Here is a 24,401-nt window from a genome sequence, read left to right on the forward strand (position 1 = left end):
ATTCTATTATTTAATTTAATTTAAAAAATGGTAGTTAAATTTTTTATGCTATTATTTAATTTAGTATATTGAAATGATTCTCAAATTTTTTATGCTAATTAAGACATAGTTTTGTCCAATTTGTGTATAGATGTTGACATTTTGCAGTAGCAAATCAGATTCTAACAATACGTACACGTATATATTATAAAATTATACACTGAAAAGAAGAGTGAAAATTTATTAATAAAATTAAAAATCAAATCGCGAATATAGCTAATTATTATAAGTTCTCATCCCATTATTATAAGATTCCAAATAGTTGGGATTGGACTAAGCAAAGTTCTCTTCCCATAATTTTTATTATAGAGGGAGGAGATTACATCAAAGCAAGCAGAGACAAAGACTCGCTTGTGGCACAAGCAACCTACATTTTCTCGTAATGCAACAAAGAACCTAGATTGAGATACTGTTAGGGATACCAATCCCAGTGAGTCCCTCTCCACTTTTACCCAAGGTATTAGGATCTAGAAACGTGTATGGCATCTTCACTGGTCCAGTTCGGTTCTTCAAGTTCCTGTCATTGTTTCTGATCTCAATGTTCTTTTCGATTTCGAGTAGCTTCTTCCTAAATTCTTGAAATGCAGCTAATGCTTTTTCATCCGAAGTCCACTCATCCGATTCCCTTTGCCCAAGGTATATCTCATCGGCTGAATGCCGAGACAATATCTCAATGAGCGACACACCGATCATCGTTTGGTCCTGTGGGGTGATCGTTTTAAGTAAGGCCAGGTCAGGGTTTTTCTCAAGCTCGGCGTATTCTTTGCTGCCCGCTTCTGGCATGAAGCAACGACTGACTGTCGGTCTGTTAGGGAGGAAACCAGCATAAGGGTATTGACCGAAATTGACTGCTGCATGGAAAGCTAAAGCTATCCATATATGGGTCGTGCATGTTTGAACCAGATCGTGTATTGTGCTATCTGGGGCCACCACGGTTGGTCTTTCAAGTCACCGTGGCCTTTCTTTCGAATCTCCTCCCACCATGATTGGAGTTCGATGTCCTTTTGCACTGCTTGATCTGATGCGTAGTAGCAACAGCAGTAATCCGTGACCCATGTTTCAATGGCTGACCAGATTTATAACCCATCAACTGCAAAAGGGTAATCCTTTAACAAGAGGCTAATGCCATTGGGAGACCCTGAGTCCTTAACAGCCATTCCTCTGCAATGGATGATTAAAAAATGACACGATCAAATAAATTTTCATTTCGGTAAAAGTAAAAGGGTTAATTACACCAAATAAATCAAAATTCGGGTCATGCATGGCTTACCTCTTAAGCAAACAGCAGGGAGAGCCTGCTCGGTAAAATTCCAACCCCTGTAAATGGCAGACGACATTTCGAGTGCGAAATTTCTTGGATACACAGTTAACTCAACTATCCCATTAGCATTGATGAGGAGCATACGAGCCAGGGCATTAATGTTCATCGTGTCACGGAAGTGAGGATGCAAAAGCTTATATATCGGGTGAATCACACTCAATTGTCGATTAGTAGCGATCACAAATGTTCAACAACTGCATGTGTGTTTAACCTGCAAAAGAACATGTTCAATCATTGTAAATGATAGTCAATGTTTTCAGTCAGTTTGCTATTTATGGAGACATCGGCATTTCAGCAGTCATACCAATGAGAAATGAGCTGATGGTATCCCGAATCGTTCACCCCAACATAAGCTTTGGCCAACTGCCAGATGGAACCTTCAACACCGCGCTCTGCCGGAGTGAAGACCTTGCTGACTGCACCATGTTTGTCTCCTTGCGGATGCGGCAAGCTCATCTCGATTGCCAACGGCTTCAGCGTGCCATCGTCTTGCAAAAAGAAAAGGGTTCGAGTGGCGTAAATCCTTGAGCTAGTCGAATTGACCCTCCGCAGGTATGTCATCAATGCGTCATGATGATCCAATATGAACAATCTGTTCTTATCTAGAACCTGAATCAAATAAGAACAAAGAAAACAACAAAAAAGAAAACGATTAGTAATCTGATATTTGCTACAATGTGATAACACCAGCATAAGCAAATGGTGTTGAAATACTACCTCTTTCACACTTAATCCATTCAAATTATGCTTAATGTCATCCTCTCTAATGCTACTATGCTGGTTCCCATATATTTCAGGATCAAGCTTGCTGGTTGGGGGAAATTCCTACAAACATGATGAATTATTGTGAATTATCCAACCAAGTGACCAAAAGAACATTAATGTGAGAGCTATATCTACCCGAAGCCGACTGATGATAATCGGGTTGAGACCGGCAAGAGTTTCTCGAGCAAACTCTTCATCCGTCCTCCAAGCATTCTTATCCTCTGAAACCAATAAAATAACAACATTAACATCGTGTGACACCGTCTCCTGCGGATGAAGATGGAAAAGTTTTATCATATACCTTTGATCACAGCAGGCACTGGGAACTTCATTAATTTTTCACCATCATTACGAAGAAGTTCCTTGACAAGCGTCCAGGGGATTGCATCCCTTATTCCCTTTAAAGTGTCATTGCTAGGTAGTTTTATATGACCTTCATACATATCAAATACGTCTTGAATGGAGTCGAAATGAAATATGTTGCGGTCGTCTATTACTGTGCCCATCGTCGGAGACACAGAAAATAAGCAAGGAAATCCCAGAATTTTACAGTGCTGAACCGTTCATCTCGTTGAACGTAAATGTTTAGGAGGATCAGGTCTAATCCACCCAATCTGCTCTCCGTGTTAGGATCTGTTAGTCACACATTTTCCATATTTATTAGTTTTCATTAAGTTGAGAGATTTGTTTGAAGTTAGGTAAAGTAATGAAATTCATAAGTGAGAGTTCTAACCTTTTCTGTTTGGTGCACGACCAGTTTTCCCTCTTCTCGGATACGGATACTCAGCCGATCCACCGAGCACTGGACGTGCGAATTTCTTCCCCAGTTCCGGCATTCCCAAGTCATTGTAGTAAGCATAATCATATACTCTATCCCATTCTTTGAGCTCTCCTGTTCGTCCAATTCCTCTAAGATTTTCAAGTTCTTCCTTTCTGTAGTCGCGTAAGGCTTCAGGTGTTTCAGATGGAAGGTAATTCTAAAACCAAAATATAACCATAACATCGGTTAGTGAATCCACTTGTCCCATTTCTTAGTATTAATTCGATTTGAACTCGGAACTTCAAAGTTACCTTGTTGGCGAAGAAGATACGATTATAGTTGTACCGAGTCGTAGGATACACCCATGAATTGCAATCAAAATGTACCCAGGCATGACCGGGATAATCATACAAGGTGACGTTCTTGAGATAGAACTGACTTTGATGATTGTTTCTTACGATGAAAGCACCTGGAACACCCATGATCTCAACATCCCAATCGAATGTGACCGAAAACGTCGCATCTTTTGCAGTTATTGGTGTCAATGTACCCACCCAATCCTCCAAATACGCCGGCATTCCAAGCTTCCCTCTTTTCCAATTAGCTGAGAACAAATTATAGTTTGAAATTTAAATCCTAATCCGACGACATCTAATACAATTAACCCGCGAAAACCTAAAAGGAAAAAAAAAACAAGAAAAGAAAGATACGAACCAAAGTCAACAACAGTAGCGCTGATGAGCTGCAGTGAAACACGGTGGTGAAGGAGCTCGCCGACTCGGTCAAGCAAAGAAGCTCCCGGATCATTCAAGTCCGTCAGATTCTTCTTCATCAAAACCACTTTTCCTGTGACCGTCCTCTTCATGTTTCCTTTCAGTTCCACCATGGCTCCACCGTTTGAGTTTGCCATCGCGAATCCTCTGTTATTTTCTTCACAAAGCTACACTCCCACCGCCACTGAGGAAAACAAGATCTTAAGCAATGAATGTAAAAGGGGAAAAGGCCAAGCTATTTGTAGGCAAAGAATAAAGTCAGCATTCATAGGATTTAGTTAAAATATTCTAAGCACCTGACGTAATTTATTGGGTTTAGTTGATGAACTTTATAGGACGTATGCGCCTAACTTATTTACAACCTTACAAAGAGTTGAAGGAAATTACAAATCACGTATTACACGAGTGGGATTAATAAATTGTTAGGTATTTTTAACTAATATTTTAAGATTTTAAAATAAGATATACGTCAGATTCTTAATATGTTTGAAAAGTTAAAAGTATTAAATAATAGGGTAAAATAAATAAATGGTACTAGATTATAGAGTATTATTTTGTTAAGTTCTTCGACTATTAAAAGGAAGAACTATTAAAAGTTACAAAATGATTCTTCGACTATAAAACATTGCTTTGTTAAGTTCATTGACTATTAAAAGTTACAAAATGGTCACTCGACTATTCATATGCTCCAAATTTATCATTTTTTGTTAAAAATTTAACCATCATATGAATTAGATGCTAATTTACTGATCAAAATATGATAAAATTATATTTTAATAATGTCTACCTGTACCGCCGTTGCTTTCAAGCACTGGCTCGACAACATAATATTTCAATCACTGGCTCAATGGCATAAGGTAAACAAATGCTCGATCCATAAAATACAGCTAAGACGATTATGAGATCAAATTTTATCATATCCTAATGATCATTTTGTAATTTTTAATAATTGAGGTACTCAACAAAATTGTGTCTTATGGTTAGAGAATCATTTTGTAACTTTTAATAGTTTGGGGACTCAACAAAACAACATCTTATAATTATAATATTAAAATTATTCTATACACTATCACTGGAGTTGAGTAGGGTTTAATGAAAAAATTAGTGTTTAAATTATATCTAAAATTAATTTTAGATGTATAAAGAAATTTTCATTTAAAATAGGTGTCTTAACATTTCCGACGTTGCTCTTTTAAATACATACGTAGTGACAACTGTAAAAAGAAAATTGGTATATGATATATATAATTAATTTTTAAAAAATAAAAATAATAATAATAGTAATTTAGAATTTAAGATTCACAATATTTAAACATTGTGGAATTAAAATATTTTACTTGCTAATTTATCATATTATTATGGGTAAACTACACTAGTAGTGTCTAAAATCTTAAGATACGTTCATTTTGATCATTAAATTTTTAATACTTGCATTACAATTGTCAAACTTTAAATTCATTTTTATTACCACCATTATCGTAAAGAAAAATTGACACGGCACGTCAAGGTATCTTTTCAGGAAAAAAAAACCTAAGATTTCAAATTTGTAGTTGTCGGAAACTATCAAATTTACGATGAATGAAGCGGTCATTAGTCAATCTCAAAGGTAAGAAGGATTCATTTGGTCAAAAGATTGACATAGTTCAATTTCAAGATGATTCGTCAATTAACAATGGCATATTAGAAAATTATAGTTGTTAGTTTCAATCGGGATTTGATGAGATTGAAAGATTTTTCAAACGTGTTTGAGCTGGATGAAAGAAAGAGAATAAGAAGAAGATGAGTAGTTTTGGTGATTTTTTTTTATCAAAGAAACAACTAAATGACAACAGAAATAAGGCGATTATACAATAAAATCTAAAACCTAAAACTTTTTTATTTGTCACAGTTAACCATCAAATCAACTTGAAATTAAAGTGTGTTAATTTTTTGGTCAAATGGAGCCTTCTCGTTATTAGAATTGACGGATGAACATTTAATGCATCAAGAAATTGACCTTTATAATGGATGTTAATTTGAAAATCAGGGTGTCTTTTGAGGGAAAGTCTTTAGTGTGGCAACCAGTTTTTCTTAATGACATTGACTGTAATAAAAATAAATTAAAGTTTAATAACTGTAATGTAAATGCTAAAACTGTGGTGACCGAAGTGAAAATTATCTAAGAGTTGAGAGACAAAACGAATAGTTTACCCATTTGTTGCAAAGACGCGTTCGGGTTTGTTTGGAAATTTTCACACGTGAATGCCATCCTTTTCCTAATAAATAATGTGTTTACACGAAGCAGCCTATTATAATTACTGTCTAGTAACTGCTGCCGTCTTCATGGGCACCCTTTGGGTCAAAACAAGAGTTCGGTCTGCATAGAGGTGTGTTACCCATGGAAGATTTTAAAAAATCTTGAGGTTTATTTAATTTTTTTAGATTGAATTAATTTTTTTATAAATTTAATTTAAATGAAAATTTAATTGATTTTTTTAAGAAAAAAATATTAAATTCCTAGAATTTTAAGAGTTAAATCCCGATTTTATTACGACCCGCCCTTATATCCTGAAATACTAAACTTCATAAAAATAAAATTTGGATTAAAAGTTTATCATGCAATGAGAAATTGTTTAATGAGAAATTCGGTCTGCAATGAGAATAGATTAAAAGTTTAATGATGTTTAAAAGTTTAATAACCAAAATCAAAATGCCATAAAAATCCAGTGACCATCAATATAGTTTATCCTGAAATACTAAAATTCATAAAAAAAATTTGGTTGTTTTACTTGATTCAATTGTCTTTTTAATTTTTTTCTGTTATCATTTGTTGCATTATAACAATTCTGTCTATGCTCACAATATAAGAAATTTTATGTATTTAAATTTAAAAAATAAAAGATAAGCTTTTATTTGTTTAATATTTATATTTACATAAATTTTAATATTCATTTAACTTAAATGTTAGACCACATGTAATTTATTAAGTGATTTCAATAATTTAAGAGAGTGTTGTTTTATGTTAAGGTCTTAAGTTTGAGTAGTGTGTTATCAAATGATTAAGAAATATTATGAACAAATACTTATAATCATCACAGATTATTAAAAAGAGTGTAAAGTACATAAATGATCCCCCGACTACATAATGTTGTTTTATTGAGTCCCTTAACTATTAAGAGTTACAAAAATGACCCATCGACTATAGGGTGTTGGTTTGTTAAGTCTGATGACTATTAAAAGTTATAAAATTGTCAGTCAACTATTCACATGTTCCAAACTCGTCATTTTTTTTTTCCGTGAAAAAATGACGGTCATCTGAGCTAGATGTTAACCTCTTGACTGAGATATGATAAATTATAATCTCATAACCGTTTGAGTTGTATTTTATAGATCGACTCTTCGTTTATATTATGTCGTCAAGACAGTGCTTGAAAGCAACAACGATGCCAGTAGACATCATTAAAATGTGATTTTATCATATCTTGGTCAACATATTAATGTTCAGCTTATACGATCGTCAATTTTTAACAGAAAATGATAAGTTTAGAACATTTGAATAATCGTATGACTGTTTTATAACTTTTAACAGTCAATGAACTCAACAAAAATAATGTCATATAATTAATAAATTATTTTATAAATTTTAATAGTAAGATGATTCAATAAAATAGTGTTTTATAATTTAAACCGTCAGTGTACTTTAAAAAAAATAGAGGGCATGACCCCTCGAGACTTTTGTCGTTGATAGTTGATTTAATGTCATTAATTGAGATGACCCAATTATTGATTAGAAATTTAATATATTCAACTAACTGATCCCATCCAATTTTAACAACAATAATTTATAAAAAAAATATTTTTATTGAGGGAAATGTCATCGAAGTCCTCCCTGTTTATGGGATGCAGCCTAGAAAATTCAAAACGGTAGGTGAATTATTTAAGCTAATATTTTATTTTATATTCTGAAAATGATATTTAAAACGAATTAAGACATAGTTTTGTCCAGTTTGTGTAAAAGGTTTGGCATTTTGCAGCTACAAATCAGATTCTAACAACACATCACATATACACATAAATTCCAACATTATATATGGCTATCGACAGAGAATCACGTGTTATAAGAATGATAAACAAATGTTTTTATGTATTTAAAATGTCTTATATTAATTAATTATTTTGAAATTAAAATTTTAAATTCGAGTCTTGTTTTGTATCAATTATTGCGGATTTCCATCTTGTTTGGGAATCCAAATTTATTAATATTTTGAAAAAGTCTTTGACTATCAGTGATATAATTTCCCCTATTCTTTAACTCTAAAAACTCGTTTCGAAATCTTAAAAAATAGTTTTGTAAAATCGATTCAGCTTAGGATATATTATTTGAATATTTTAATGCTCCATAAATATAATTCTCATTACTTGTACATATTATATTGTGTTGATTCTCATTGCACATGATCTGGATGTGCTTTAATTTTTTTCTTTATATTTTTGGTTCAATAGGGACGTGCCTCGGCATGCAATTTTGTTATTATATGCATATTTATTATATTACTTCGAATATTTTGATACAATATATTAACACGTGATTTATGTGCTTTGTTTCTTTCTAATTTTATTTTTGGTTCAACAATGACGTGCACCGGCGTGTGAAATTAATAGTAATAATAATAACACTATATACCATTGTACTTTTGACGATATGTCGTTTGCACCATTGAACTTTCAATTGTTCCAGTTATAGCACTAAACTTTGGTTTTAACTTCAATTATATCATTGGTGATGATATGGACAAAACAATATCCTCTTGGTGTGTTATTGATGCTCAAAACGAGGTCATTTTTGGCAATGAACTTTAGGTTATATCGTTTTTTTCACAAAACTTTAAAAAGATTCAATTTCCGACATTTTTCAATTGTCATTAGCAACCAATCGTTACTTGTCATCGGTTGTCATTTACGACAATATCAATATAAAAGTATTCACATTTCACTCCTCTGTCTTCTCATTGGATTGATTTTTCACAAACCCACTCATAATCGATGAAAATTCTTCCAGAGATTTAGTGTGCTAATACTATGATATCCTTTGATAAAGTTAATTTTGATATATGTTGTTCATCTTCTCAATACAACGCTTCTCACCATTCGAATTTTTTAACAAACACCATAAATCCCTCAAATTTGTGAAAACCCCCCAAACCCTTAAAAATGATAGATTTTTTGTTTAATTCCGATGATTTTGAATGAGTTTCATGAAAAATAAATCTTAGGAGAAGAAAAATGAATGAAATATGAACATTTTAATATCGATAATGTCGCTAATGACAACCACTTCTGGGTGGTGATTGGTTGCTAGCAACGATCGAAAAAGTTCAGTGCTCAAAACGATATCATTTTGAATATCAAGAGTCACACCAAAATAATATCATTTGACCATGTCATTACGCCGTGAAAATTTAACAATCCAATGATATAGAAGCCAAAACTAAATTCCAACATTTTAATTAAAACAATTGAAAGTTTAGTGATATAAATGTATACCCTTAAAATTTATCAGTACCTAGTGTAGTTTATCATTATTATTATTATTATTATTATGTATATTTGTTATATTAAATTTGAATTTTGGAATATATATATATATATAACCTATATCTATTAACGGTAGAGGATTAACATTTTGAAAATAAAAATAGAAAATTAAATTTAAAACTTTGAAGAATATTTTGGGGTTTTCCATTTTTAAATATTCCTCCCATTTTTATGATTTTAAAATTTTTATATTCTATGACTAACCCATGATTTCTTTTAATACACATGGATGACTAGCCCATGATGTTTTGAATACAAATTGATGAGTGGTCTTTTTGAATCTTATGCTATTATTGTAAAATATTAAAGAAAAATACAAGTTGCACATATAAATAATAGTAGAAGATTTTATCCATATTCGAATCAAAGATTTGTCCCATTCATTATTATTGTGTTTCCATTACTTCTACTATCGGCAGCGTTGACTTGCTTCTCAAGACGGTTATTATATAATTTTATTATTTATATTTTGATGCACTAAAGTTTTTAAAATTATATATTTTCAAGAAATTGGATTATGACACATTTTTAAAAAAAACTTAATGAAAAAATAGATTTTAAAGTCTACGTTTTCTTATTATACATGTTCATAGTTTTTTTTAATTAAAAAATTTGTCAAAAACAAAAAATTATAAATCCAAAAAACACCTTTATTTCAAGAACTCATTTATTCTCAATACATCAATTTTGATTTATGTCTCTTTATAAAAAAAAATTATAAATCTAAAAAGTTTATCCAATAATACTTCGATTATAAAATATATATGGGAAACTAAAATTGAATATACATTTTTGAAATATGAACTTTCAGCAAATCAAAATGAACGAGTATACTTTTTTATACTATTATTGCGAAATATTAAAGAAAATTACAAATTGCACATACTGTACATGGTTTTTATATATTATATCTCTTGATCCTCACTACACATGAGCTGGATGTGCTTTGAGTCGGTCCTCGGAATGTAATTTTTTATTATTATATATATTTATTATACTAACTTTAAATATTTAAAAATTACTTTTTTAAAGGCAAGTTGTGTGAAATTTACACAAACATGATTATTTGTATCATAAAATTTTAATTTACAGATTCATTGATCTCTGTACTAGAGATTATTGGGATTTGAACTTTTAGCAAATTAAAATTCAACCACTATTTTTTATAATAATATTTTCCAAATAGTATTAAAGAGAATTACAGGTTGCACGTATTGTACCTGGTTTTTATATATATTATACTCTCTTGATTCTCACTACACATGACCTGGATGTACTTTGATATATTTATCTATTTAATTTTATACTTTTTACATATTTAGGTTTTATATTATTTTATTTTAATCGGTCTTCTATTTTCTAATAAAATTGATATATATTTTTAGAATTTTTTAAAAGTTGAATTAATATCACCTCATCAATTAACGTTTATTTGTTTTTTTTACTGATTTGCTCCTATTTTAGTATCTCAGACTAGTTCTCTTATATTAATACACGCTCGTAAAATTAGATTCAAATTCATAAAAATAGTTTTTAATTTTAAAGTTTGGAAGTATAGGAGTTATTGAATTGAATAAATAATTTTTGTTAAATAACTTTTCTCATTTAAATTGTACAAATCAAATCAACATTTAAATAACTCGAATAATTTAAATAATAAAAAGTATATACATAATATCGGTTGAACATTCCTATATATAAGTTTTTCATTAACAAATGTGATACAAAATATTAGTTAATGAGATTCATAGATAAATTCATGTAGAAAAATTAAGAATTTGATCAAAAGGGAAACAGAATCACAGATGGTAGAACCAAAATAGAACAGAAGAATGAAGCAGGAATATGACCTTCACCTTTGATGTTGAACCAAAAGACCATTCAGAAGTGGCCGATCTAAATCCGCACCATTCTCTGCCGCCGATCTCTCATGCCTCTGACCACTGCCATACCCAAATATATATATACACATAAATACACATGTATGTACTTACCTACGTTGGTCAGTCATTGAGGTATTATGTATATGAAATTCGATACATTAGTTATTCATCTTATATAAATTACTAACGCATTCATGTATTCGTACTATATTCATGTTATTTTTTCGCTCGACTCCTATGAGACAACCACTTGAAAGAACAATCTCTTTTCTTAGAATCCGTTGTTGCTGAAATTGTATCATTATGGCATAAATTATATCAATAAACAGAAGTAAAGAAGCATAGAGACCTTACACTTGTAGACTGGAGCTCCGTAGTAGTTGAATACTCGGCTCCCTGCAATGGGAAAGATCAAAGTTCAATTATTGCGGTCCAAGTTTAGATCATAAGAAAAATGTGATGCAGCTTGATATACCTCCTCAATCAGCAGATCCTTTCTAGTGATCACACCGATCACTCGAGATGCACGAGGAACAACAAATATGTGTCTCAATCCCAGTTGTCGGAAAAGATTGTAGACCTATATCACCACAAACATTGAAACTTTATAAGATACAAGAAGCATAGACCGTAGGAAACAAACACGATTACCTGAGATAAAAAAAAAAAAAAAAACTCACCTTTGTTAATGACATATCTTCAGGTACAACATACGGTGAAGGATTCAGAAATGGTGCAAGATCTATGTACATTTCTAAATCTTCTGAACTAAGATAGATATCATTTATTGATATTCCTTTACTCGAAACAGGTTTAGCAAATTCACTGTAATTAGGCCTGTCAATAACGGGATATTTTGTCATAAGCTTAAATGAACGAAAAGAAAGAATGTCACAATAAAATCTTAAATACAGTAAATTTCAACTCACCTAATTGCTCTGGATCCACCTGTGGAATGACAGGGTAAAGGACTATGCTGGAAATCAATCCTGGATTGAAGAAGTACCAGTAGAATAACATGCCACATGAGGAACAATCTAGCAACTAAAATCGGGTATGTTACACGGGCGGTAAAGTTATAGCTGAAATCCTCACCTTTGGTATTCCATGATATATTAGGCCAGAACCTATGGCTGCCCGAGCTGTTCCAGCTTCTCCATATGTCATCCACTTGTAACTTGAATGAAAAATATCAAAGTTAAACTAATGAACTTTGACAACCATCACTGTGAAACTCATTTTGGCAATAGAAAACTTACCCTCCAACGTTACCATCGTCTCCGATTCTTGTACCGAGATATTTGTAATCTCGGAAGGTATCAACCGCACGTCTAAAGTGAAGAAACCATCCAAAGTACTTTAATATGAAATCAACAATAAAGAATAGATGCATGGCAACAAAACTACAGACTATCGAATTTGAACCTGGTTCAGCCTGGAAAATGATGATGCTTACACAAAATTATCATGCAATGTACCGATATCGGGATGATTGGGATATCTTGTCACGAGCTTGAACGGAAAGCGAGCAGATCTGTGATAAGGCACAAAAGTATTAAAAGAAAAAATCTTGACAACAGCTGAATAGAGAAGGGGCAATGAAGAGTCTTACCTTTATACATTCCATTTTCCAGACTGCAGTTTCTCTGGCAGCACAACACTATAACCCTGCTCTGCTCAAGAATCAATACCAATAGATAAATCAGATAAAAGAACTAAATGCACATCATTTATTAAAATGGATAAATTGTGTGTGTGTCTATATATATATATATATATATATATATATATATATATATATATATATATATATATATATATATATATATATATATTATGACATTTCTTCCTGTGTCCCAAAATAGATGGCCACACTCAATCGACCATCATCTACACAAAATAAATTGGAGTTGGGCGATTTTCCCGATATATCACCGTTGAACAGTATATTTCTCGATCACGTACCGTTCAGACTATATTTCTCGATCTAACACCCTTTGCAGAAAGATGTGGCCCCTGTAACGTGCTTTATGCTGACATGGTATACACGTGTGTAAAGCGCAGCCCCGGGGGGGCGCATTAGGCCACCTAGGAGTATAGCAGGACAGGGGTCGCGCCTTACCTTTAACACAATTATTAGGCGCGGAACAGGGGCCGCGCCTTATGTAACACCCCAACCCGTACCCGATTCGAATACGAGTCCGAGATGTCACATTGACATTTTAAATCCTTTATTCTTGTAAAATATCAGAACATTTAAACTTATATTAAGAAAATACGACCATATATAGTTCACTTGTGCTTGTTATAAAATTTTGAGTTCAAAAATACGTATTTGTGAACAGTAAAATACGGTATGAACAGTGAACAGTGAACAGTGATGAACAGTGGGGGTATCGATTCCCTGTAGCAGGGAATCGGTTCCCTTTTAAGATACTGGAAAATTTGCTTAAAACGCAGTTACTGTTCACTGCTACAGTAACTTTTGTAAAAATACATAAAAACTCGTAAAAATTTCACCGTTCATTATTATATATTTATATTTACATAAATACGTTAAAAACATTAGAAAACTTGATCAGAGCACCCATAATTTAAAGACTTTATTTACATGTCAAACTATTTATCACATAATAATACATACTTTTTTAAAGTTCTTCTGATCTGATAGTTGTAGAAGTATTGTTGTCCTGAATGTCTAACCTTGCTTGTCTATCTTCTCTGATCCTACGTGTGAAACACTCACACGCTAAGTCATCGACTTAGTGAGGCATAATAATAATGACAATAAAATATAATGAACATGTCATAATGAAATGCAATATCATGAAATCATATATTCAAACCATTTATCTTACCCGTGATCTTATCAAATTATCCATCATGAATTCATATCAATAAATTCAATAAATTCAATAGATTCATTAGCCCATGATATAATACTGAGAACGCGAGGTATGTGAGTACTGTGAGGTTGTGCACAAATGCTGTCACCACAGCTCGTATAAATTTGCACCGAAGTGACACGTAGAATTTGTCCCAAAGGACCGCGTAGAATTTTGCACCGTAGTGCCATATAATATTGTCCATAAGGACCACATAGAAATTCCTTAAGAATCATATACATATACGAAGGATCAAGTAGATGTCTCAAAAGACCTCATACATGTTCCAAAGAATACATATATGTCCCGAAGGACCACGTAGAATTTGTCCCGAAGGACCGCGTAGACCCTCTACTCTTGGCATACCAACTATACCTATAGTTCTCATCTACATAACATGGGCTTATACATTTCCCGTAGTTCATATCGTGTAGACATATTATTTCCATACCTTTATCACATAGGCATATCATTTACATACCTTTATCACATAGCTCATATAACTTTTTCTGCATATATTCATGTCATGTAATACATATAATATGAATTCATGTCATGTATCATAATATGGAATGTGATCATATGTCAAAATATGGAATCTAGACTTATCACAAGTCTAGAACTGAATATACTACTATATTCATGCTATGCATATGCACTCACCTAAATTTCTTTGCCTTTCCCTCGATCAATCTTACTTGTCCCTTGTTCCGGAACTCGTTTAGGCTCGATATCTACACGAACATAATTTATGAGATAATTATCAAAAGCCTAAACCTTATAATTTGATACTAATAGCTTAAATGACTTAATGAACCAAACTTTAAATTTTTATTTTAGGGGGAATCGATCCCCCCCCAAGGGGTATCGATTCCCTCTGTAGAATCTGTAAATTTTCATCCAGAAATTTACTGTTCAAATCCGAAAATCATCTATTCTTAACTAAATTTTCTCATACAAAACTCCTTTCATACCACTAATTCAACTACAACCATTTTAACTAACTTCTATAATTCACACACCTTATTATCTCCAATACTTCATTCAAATTCTTAAAGGTAAGAATCATACACAAATTTCAACATGTTCTAAATCCAATTCTAATACTCCATATTCCTTAATTAACTTCTTGACAAGTCAAAAATCTTATTCAAACTTCAAAAACTCATCCTTATCAAAATTTCATCTAAAAACCCATTTTTAAAATCTATCTCTAAAACATTTATCTTGTTGTTTTAGAACAAATTAAGCTTTCCTTAAGCTTAATTAACACCCAAAGAATCAAAACCCTCTTTAAAATTCCAGAAAATAACCATAAAAATCAAACTTACCTTATGCTTGGGGTGTCTCTCGTTGAAGGAGGAAGAAGATGAAGAAGATAAGTTTCTCAAAACTTATCTCTTCAATTCATCTATTATAATACCCACAATTTATTATTTTATTCTTTTATTTGCTCAATGACCCTTTTACCCTCTTACTTTTCCTTCACTTATTAATTCATCCTACACCAACATCTTTTAATTAATTCCTTCACTTTTTGATTTATTTAATTTGATCACTGAAATTTTAAAATCTTATACTTAAATTACTAACCCGGTATTGAGGATGTTACACCTTAGCTTTATCTGATATAATTATGTAAGGCGCGGTGCAGGTACCGCATCTTGTAGTTTTTTCCTGGCTATAAATACCCTTTCCTCGGGTAACTCCTCACATCTCCTCTTGATTAGAAAAAAATTAATACAACAATCCAACAATCTTCTCATATTTAATTCAGAAGTTCGTGCGAGTTTTCGTTATAAGGTAATTTTGTGATAAATTTTTTTATTATACTTATTGTTTATTATGATTATTTGAAAAAAATATTATACTAATTGTTGTCAATTAATTTCTGTGTTTGTAAAATTAGAAAGCGGGAATATACGTCGAAATATTTTTGTGGTACAGGTAATAATATAAAATTATATTATTTAAATTATTTACGTTTATGTATAAAAATTTTATTGTGTTATATTTTTCGTTCATATATTATTTATTTAATCAACATTGTTTTAGTTTTTTTTTGCAGATGTAATATTACAGCACTTTTAAACTCAAAGAATGGTTCGACTTTCAACTATTATTTATTATGATGGAGAAATTCGAGAAGATGAAACCGACGTTGTTTTCGTATTAAATGAGCGTGTTAAAATATCATTGAAGAGAAACATAACTCTTGAGGAGCTGATAACGAAGATTTCGAGGAAGATTCATGTTGGAAGTAGTAGAAGAATGTCGTCGTTGTAGTATAGATTTCCAACATCATTGTTGCACCCATTCAAACTCAGGTGGGATCACCGTCTCACATCATCATTAAAATATAGTACCCATTCAAACTAAAACAAATATATATAATTTTTATCAAAATAATAATCTAATTATATAACTATAATCTAAAATCGATTCTTAAACATTTAAATTCATACTTGTGTGTCAGCCTTCCGATCGATGAGCACCCTAATTTTTTTTCTAAATCATCAGGTAGCTCCTGATGATTTCTCCTATCAGTAGACCACCTATTCAAAAAAAAAAATTTATACGCTATATAAAATGATTAATACACGAAATAAGTTTTATAATTACCTCAAGAGTAGCAGAAATACGAATGGGTTCTTCACAACGGGACATAAAAATGGCAATTGATACCATGCCCAAGACTGCGATAGCATTTCTCCTGTAGTCAGTGGCTCGACACATCTCCCTGTACAATAAAGCCAAAACTGTCGAGCCCCAACTGAGTAATCCGGCCAAACGAAAGTCGACAAGATGTCACAATCACATACAGTGAACTAAGATAAAAAAACTCACCTTTGTTAATGACATATCTTCAGGTACAACATACGGTGAAGGATTCAGAAATGGTGCAAGATCTATGTACATTTCTAAATCTTCTGAACTAAGATAGATATCATTTATTGATATTCCTTTACTCGAAACAGGAACAGGTTTAGCAAATTCACTGTAATTAGGCCTGTCAATAACGGGATATTTTGTCATAAGCTTAAATGAACGAAAAGAAAGAATGTCACAATAAAATCTTAAATACAGTAAATTTCAACTCACCTAATTGCTCTGGATCCACCTGTGGAATGACAGGGTAAAGGACTATGCTGGAAATCAATCCTGGATTGAAGAAGTACCAGTAGGTGACTGCATTATAAACAAATGCAGCAGTTAGTTCTTTCGAGTGTGCATAGGCTCTACAAAATAAAGATTAAAACTTCAAGGGGCAAAAATAATTTACATTGTTGTACCTTCGAAGCATAATTCCGATGACAAGTGGTTCTCCATTTCTCGTGTGATCAACCACCTAGGTAGGGTGAAATTAAACAAGTTTCAAAATTGCTGATATTTAACTAAAAAACAAGTAATATGGAAGTTTAGCTTACGGGAAAGCCGTTATGTTTATTGCTTTGCAAAATGGAAACCACATCTGAAACCTTTACAATGCGAGGAAGTGAAAGAACTTGTGAAGGCATAAATATAGGCTGTTTAGGACTTGGGGGTCAAACCATAGGAGCCAGGTCTAAGTTGTACTGTTTTAAGAACATAATTGTTCACATATTTCTGAAATTTAGTGATTATGTTGGCTGACTTTAGGCTAACAGTAAGATTATTTCCCTAGATAGTTTTTTTCCAATTCTTCAAAGCTAATACACACAAATGAGAAGAATTCTCTTTTTAATTTTCGTCTTTCTCTCAAATTAACACAATCAACAAACCTTCTGGTTCCCACAGACTTCCTGGGCAGTCATTTTCCGCATCTCGTACTTGGGTCTTGATTCAAGCAAGGAATGCCCCTCAATCGTGCTTGTTCATCATATAAACCTTCATTGAAAACATCACCCACGGCCTGGTAGGGAAAAAGAGAGAAGTTGTTAAATTACATCAAGTGAGAATAAAAAAAAAAGCTACCGATATTCAAATAAATACCTTAGATATGAGAAGAACAAGCATAATAAGAGGTAAGAATTTCAAGTTATTTGTGATTTCAACCATAATGACACACAGAGATACTGTCATACGCATAGAACCCCCAAGAAATGAAGCAGCTCCTAGAAGTGCGTATCTGCAGATCAACCAAATTATAAAGCACTTTAGCATTGAAATAGTGAGATATGTATCAAGAAAGGTGAGAAACTTGGGAATTACTAAACAAAAGGTAGACAGGTAATTACGAAACGCCATATAATTAACATTGAAATTTGAAAATAGATCATATCATGGGCAGAGAATATTGTATAACTTAATCTCTTTTGTACACACATGCACACATAACAAGTATATTTCGGATTTATTTTTCTGCTGTTTATTAACTCAAAATATTAATTTTTTCCACTATGTTCATGAATCATTATTTGCTCTCCTTAGAAGAAAATTGAGTAAAATCGTAATAGCTAGGAAGATAGAAATGATTATTCAAATTCCAGACAAGTAAATCAAACAATTTACTTACGTTCCCTCTTCAACATTGAGCTTCTTGTAATGGTTAACAGTAAAAATACCAACAAGACGGCCATATGTTGATCCTATCATTATTCCAGGAACAAATTGACCAGCTGGAACAGCAGTACCAAATGTCACTACGGCTAAGGTATAGAACATAACCTGAAATAAATCATTCGAAAATGGGGAAAAAATCAGACCATGAATGATTTCAGGGATAAAAAGTGTTGGCTACTGAGTTTGCTGTATACTTATAAGGAATAGGGTTTTAAAATACATTATAAGTATACTTGTAAGAAAGTAAACAAGTTTACAGAGCACAACCAAAAATGTCAACAAGCTTTGGGCACTGAACTCGTGTATTGTTTTTGCACTAAACAAATTCCTGATGGCATTATCCTGTGACAGATGTAAAATCTGTTAAAATAGAAACTACAAGGGCAGTAGATTTTCAATGGCAAGGATGTATCTCAAAAGATTTCAGACCTGAGTATTGAAGAAGATAGTTGCAAGATCATTGTATTCCTTGTCCTTACTGCAGTAGAACTGTGGATAACATTAAATCAAATTAGCAGAACTGCAGATAACATTAAATCAAATTAAGGAAAAACAACCGAAATGTAAATTAGCAATCAAAACTTCAACCAAAAAAACAAAACAAAACAAAAGATTTTTTCCGCTCTTCAAAATAACTGCTCATCTGAAAAATAATATATTTATTGCATTACAAAGATAGCTCTTGAGATAAATGATCCCAGAAGAGAAAAAGTAAGAACATAGAAAATCAGCACCTAACTTGGAAAATAGAAAGTTGAGAAAATCTCATCCAAAACCGACCGCAAAGTTACTTGAAGTTGTGGTTCCTATATTCTAGCATTCAGAAAACACAATCAAATTTGAATTATTCTCCATATAGATTTAAACTGCACAGAAAAAGCATTTATCGAAGGGAAGCAACATCATGACTGGAAAGGAAAAGTTTGGCATAGCATGCACATCAAGCTGATACATACAGTAACTATATGAGCATATCTTACATTCACATAATTCCCATCCACTCCGGGAGCCCTTGGACACTCAATTTCAGAGCCAGGATCAGATTATGGGCATGGAATGCAGGTTCTTAGTAGTGGTAGTCCAAAAGATATAACTGACATTAAAACAGAGATGAGGCACGCTTCATATATCTGCAATGATTTTTTCCAGACAACCAGTAGGAGTTAGCAGTAGTTATAGACATTAGATATGCTCAATTGCTCATTAAGAACCCAAGCAGTTTCTACAGTTACAGAAATTCCTCACCTTAACTCGATTCCCTTTCTTGTGCAAATAATTACGTCTCCAGCGAGTCACATATAGAGTAAGTTGGTTAAACAAAGCTCCTGGGCTCAATAGAGGAATAAACAAATATTAATGAAAAGTTGCTTAAAAAAAATAAGAAACTAAGATTAAGATAATAACGGATGTGAAACTCAATGCAAAAGCTCTACCTAGAAAACCTCCAATAACCCCAATAAGTTCCATTGGCAATAATTCCTCAAAAGAATAGTCCTCTCGACCGCTACACAGTATGAAAGAAAAAAGAAAAATGAAATGTTTTGAAGCAGTAAGCTTAAAGCTGAGAAAAAAGTTGGGGGGGGGGGATTAATATACAAGAGCATAAGGAAGATCCTACTCTGATATATCCCATATGAAAGCCACCATCACCAAAATGTCCACAGTTTCCACTTTTACACCATCCCATAGCATCTTGTACAACAACAGCCACAATCGCAGAAGTGAAAAAGACACGCCACATTAGTTGACTCCCTCCACCTTCAAAAGCAAAGCTCAGATACTATGAAGGTTAGAGTTGAATACATATGGAAATAAAAGACAATTAATTAGAACAGTTTAGTCCTAACGTAAACATGCTTGTGCATATATATAAATAGTAGTTAAAGAACAGAACTTCTTTACCAAGATGTAGCCTCCTCCAATGCAAATAATACACCCCCAACAGGAGCTCTAAAAGCAGCAGCAACTCCAGCTGCACAGCCACAGGTCACCTTTTCTAAACATTTCGTAAATAAATAAAAAAATAGAAAATTTAGAGATATATAATCTTCATTGTTAGGAAAACTGAGAGACCATAATAAAATATATAACTTCCAATTAAAGCAAAAACCATTAGGAATCACAACAAAAGAGAGAGTGAAACATATACAGAAATATAATGATTTGGAAGTCGGGGAGTAAAACTGCATCCTACGAGGATTCATTTTGAACAGCTATACATGCACAATGAGAAAATCCTTTCCAGAAGTATCAATCAATTAGTTATTCTTATAATCACAAGATCACGGCAATCCCGGTCACTCTTGAAACCTTGAAGCCACCTGGAACTCAGATGGTATTTTGTGGATCCACCCTGAGTCAATATAAATGTTGGAAAGAAAATTTAGCATGCATTGCTAGTTCTTGAAGAGATGCCAAGCATACAACATTAAGAATATTAAAGTTTGCAGTTTGGAGGCAGAATAACATAGATACAGTTGTTAAAATACACTAATATTGCATTCTAAGACTGAAACCAACAAATGGTTGTAAGATAAACCATAAAAACAACTTGTAAGTCCAGTAATAAAGTCACTTGATTGTTATAAAATCATGAAATATTCAGACAAAATTGAATTGAGTTATACCCTAGCATTACCATACTTCTATCACTAAATGCTTACTTGTCCAAGTAAAGAAGCAATACAAGCACCAGTATGGACAAGAGGACCTTCTTTGCCCAGAGCTAGACCACCTCCAACAGAACCAATACTTCCAAATATCTGCAAGTTACAATGAGAAGAACGCAACTGAAATAGTTGTAGTGGAATATTAAAAGGCATGGTTGTGAGTTGATAAACCTTGAAAACCAAGCTGATTTCATAGGGTTTCAAAAATCTAGTCTTAAGTGTTTTTATTAGAAGCACAATGTCATGTGATCTATAAAGTGACAACTGATTTATGATTAATCTCAAGTTGCAACATCATACTGGCAAGATTATCATACCTTTCCAAACAAGGTTCTGAAAAGAAGGATACCGTGAATATCAACTCCTGATAGGTAAGATAAGAATTGGATTGTCAGCTTATACAACACTTAGGAATAGCTCATCAATGAGTATAGGAACAAAAGAGATTAAAAACTTAAAACTTACCATTCAAGTAGCCCTTGATTTCAGGAATACCAGATCCTGCTGCTGCAGGTGCAAATTGGGTGATGATATATACAGAAGAAAAGACCAAGGCTAAGTTGATTAAGATGTAAATTGGACAACCAGACAGATACGATTTCTGTATTATGTTAAAAATCAAGGCAAACTTCCATCCAGTAAAGTTCTCAACTGAAATATTGATAAACACAGCAGCTAATCCAGTACCTGAAATCAATCAAGAGAAAATATGTCATCCACACTACCAAATAACATATTGTAAAAATGGTACAAAAATGATATAAGAATTGTCGCTTAAAGCAGTACAACATACAAGTTCTTAATTTTGCAGGTCAAGTAGTATTCACCGCTCAGAGTAAAATAGTCTATTTCTCATACAATCTGAAGCAACCGATACGATTCTAAAGTTTTTACCCTTTCTAAGCAAGTAGTAGTTAAAATCAATAAAATGAAACTCAAATAACTATTACTCGTCCCCACCTCAAATCCATCACCAGGAAATACATCTTAAAAACGTTAAAATCAGCATTCAGCAAAACAACTAAAATTTTCTTTTTCCCCAATGAAGAAAGAAACAACTTACCAATTCCGATGAGCAAAGCGAAGAACCACTTAACGCCCGCTTTTTATATAACAAAAAGCTGTCCTCTTTGAGCCTAAATTGAATTTCAGATCAAACATATTAAAAACAAAGATTTTCAATAACTTAAAAAAGAAAATTGGACTGTAATTTTTATAATTTGTATGAATTGATAAAAGTACATGTTCTTCTCTATAAGCGTAATTTTCAATAACTTCATAATCAAGGCTTTCGACGCCGTTCCTATTGCTTGTAGTGATACTCAAGAGTCCGACTCCGTCGAGTTCACCGTCGTCTGAATGCGGAAGCCGAGACCAAGCAAACCTCGCCGTTTCCGTTCTGTTTTCGCAATGATTCGATAACATGATCGATCGATATCGCAAATCGATCGATCTATTGAACTTTAAAAATTCCTAAGCTAAGCTTCCGCGAGATTACTCCACAATCAAAGCTCTCAAAAACAAATTATTACGAATTGAAAAGAGAAAATTGGAAAGGAGGATCTTACTAATGAAAATATTGGAATTTGAACTACAGAGATTACAATTGAGCGTGACTGTTTTTTCCCCCCCACTTTCCTTTAGTTTTAGTTCCACAGAACGCCCTCTATCTACAATCCGAATTCTAAATTAGTCCTCACACTTCAAAAATATTCTAATTAACTACTTAAAATATCAATTAAATCATTTTATTGACCTAACTGTTAATTGAAATTTTAAATACAAGTTCAATTTTCATATGGAACATTTTTAAATCACACGCATCAAATTATAACATTCATACTTATTATATAAACAATTTAGATTTAGTAGATTAAAAATAATATTTTTAAATTTTATTAACATTATCGATTTTTTATTAAATTCATTTTTTGTGTTTAATTTACATATTTTTTAATAAATGAAGCCAAAAACATGGAATTACATATTAATCGCTCTAAGTAATAACGAGATTGAGGAAGTGATTTGATTGATATAAGATAATGATACTTTAAGAACTTAATTAAAATATTTTAAAATATAGTAATAAATTTAGACCATGAATGATAATTTGGAGAAATATGGGGAAACTATCCTTTATTCTTAAGTTTATTATACAAATTGATATATGAACTTGCATTTTTTTCAAATCGGTACATAAATTTTGTCTTATCTCAAAATTGCACCTAAACTTGAAAAACATCTTAAATTGATATTTATATTTGTTTGACATCTCAATAACCAATTAGGCTGCTAAAGCGACATAATTCGATCAGAATGATTATATTATCAAATGTAACGTGTCACAATTTAATTAGTTATTAAGATATCATATTAGTACCAAATATCAATTTGATTATTTTTTCTTCAAATTTAGATACCAATTTTAGTATGCTTTTCAGTTAAAGATATCAATTTGAGATAGTAAAAGAATAAAATATTAATTTAAGAAAATTCATAATTCAGGCGTCAATTTCTATAATAAAGCCTTATTTTCATGACATACCAGATAGGTCCTGTCGGTTTCCTGATTTCCTCTTTTACGTGTAAATGCTTCCTTCCACCAATTTTGCAGCCATTTCCTCCACTAAATTTTGAACAAAAAATATATATCATGTATTAATTTAAAATAAAGTACTCATTTAGTTTTATTTTATTTTTTTAATAATACTCATTCAATTTTAAAATATAAATGATATTTTAATTTAAAATAAAATTCATATATTAATTTTAATTAGATTATAATGAATTTTCGGATAAGTAGCAAAATTATCATTGATATGAAAATCATCCATTAATTGAAATAAGCGTAAAGTAAATAAATGATACATCGATTATATTGTATTGTTTTGTTGAGTTCATCAACTATTAAAAGTTATAAAATAGTCTATTGATTATAGAACGTTGTTTTGTTGAGTCTCTCAACTATTAAAAATATACATATGTTTCAAACTCTTATTTTTCAATTAATAAATTGGTCGTCGTCTGAGCTAGATGTTAATCTACCAAATGAGATATGATACAATCTGATCCCATAATCATTTGAATTGTATTTTATGAATCAATTTTCCATTTACATTATGTCGTCGAACCAATACTTGAAACATTATATCGTAGAGTTAGAGTTTGAAAGCAACAACGGTACAAATAG

General features: G+C 32.0%; 1 long non-coding RNA gene and 2 pseudogenes across 1 annotated transcript; all 3 read right to left on the bottom strand.

Moving 5' to 3' along the window:
• Positions 1–356: 356 nt before the first annotated feature.
• LOC120128172 lies at positions 357–3,814 on the bottom strand (annotated as a pseudogene).
• Positions 3,815–10,941: 7,127 nt separating this feature from the next.
• Positions 10,942–22,826, bottom strand: LOC120128099 (annotated as a pseudogene).
• Positions 12,192–12,814, bottom strand: LOC120128101. Its single transcript, XR_005516605.1, has 4 exons — positions 12,728–12,814; positions 12,572–12,649; positions 12,375–12,446; positions 12,192–12,292 (listed from the first exon to the last, which is right to left on the bottom strand). It is a non-coding gene; the product is annotated as an uncharacterized LOC120128101 (long non-coding RNA).
• Positions 22,827–24,401: the final 1,575 nt, after the last annotated feature.

Source organism: Hibiscus syriacus, unplaced genomic scaffold, assembly GCF_006381635.1.
Source record: "Hibiscus syriacus cultivar Baekdansim isolate YM2019G1 unplaced genomic scaffold, ASM638163v2 tig00110474_pilon, whole genome shotgun sequence".
Lineage (NCBI taxonomy): Eukaryota > Viridiplantae > Streptophyta > Magnoliopsida > Malvales > Malvaceae > Hibiscus > Hibiscus syriacus.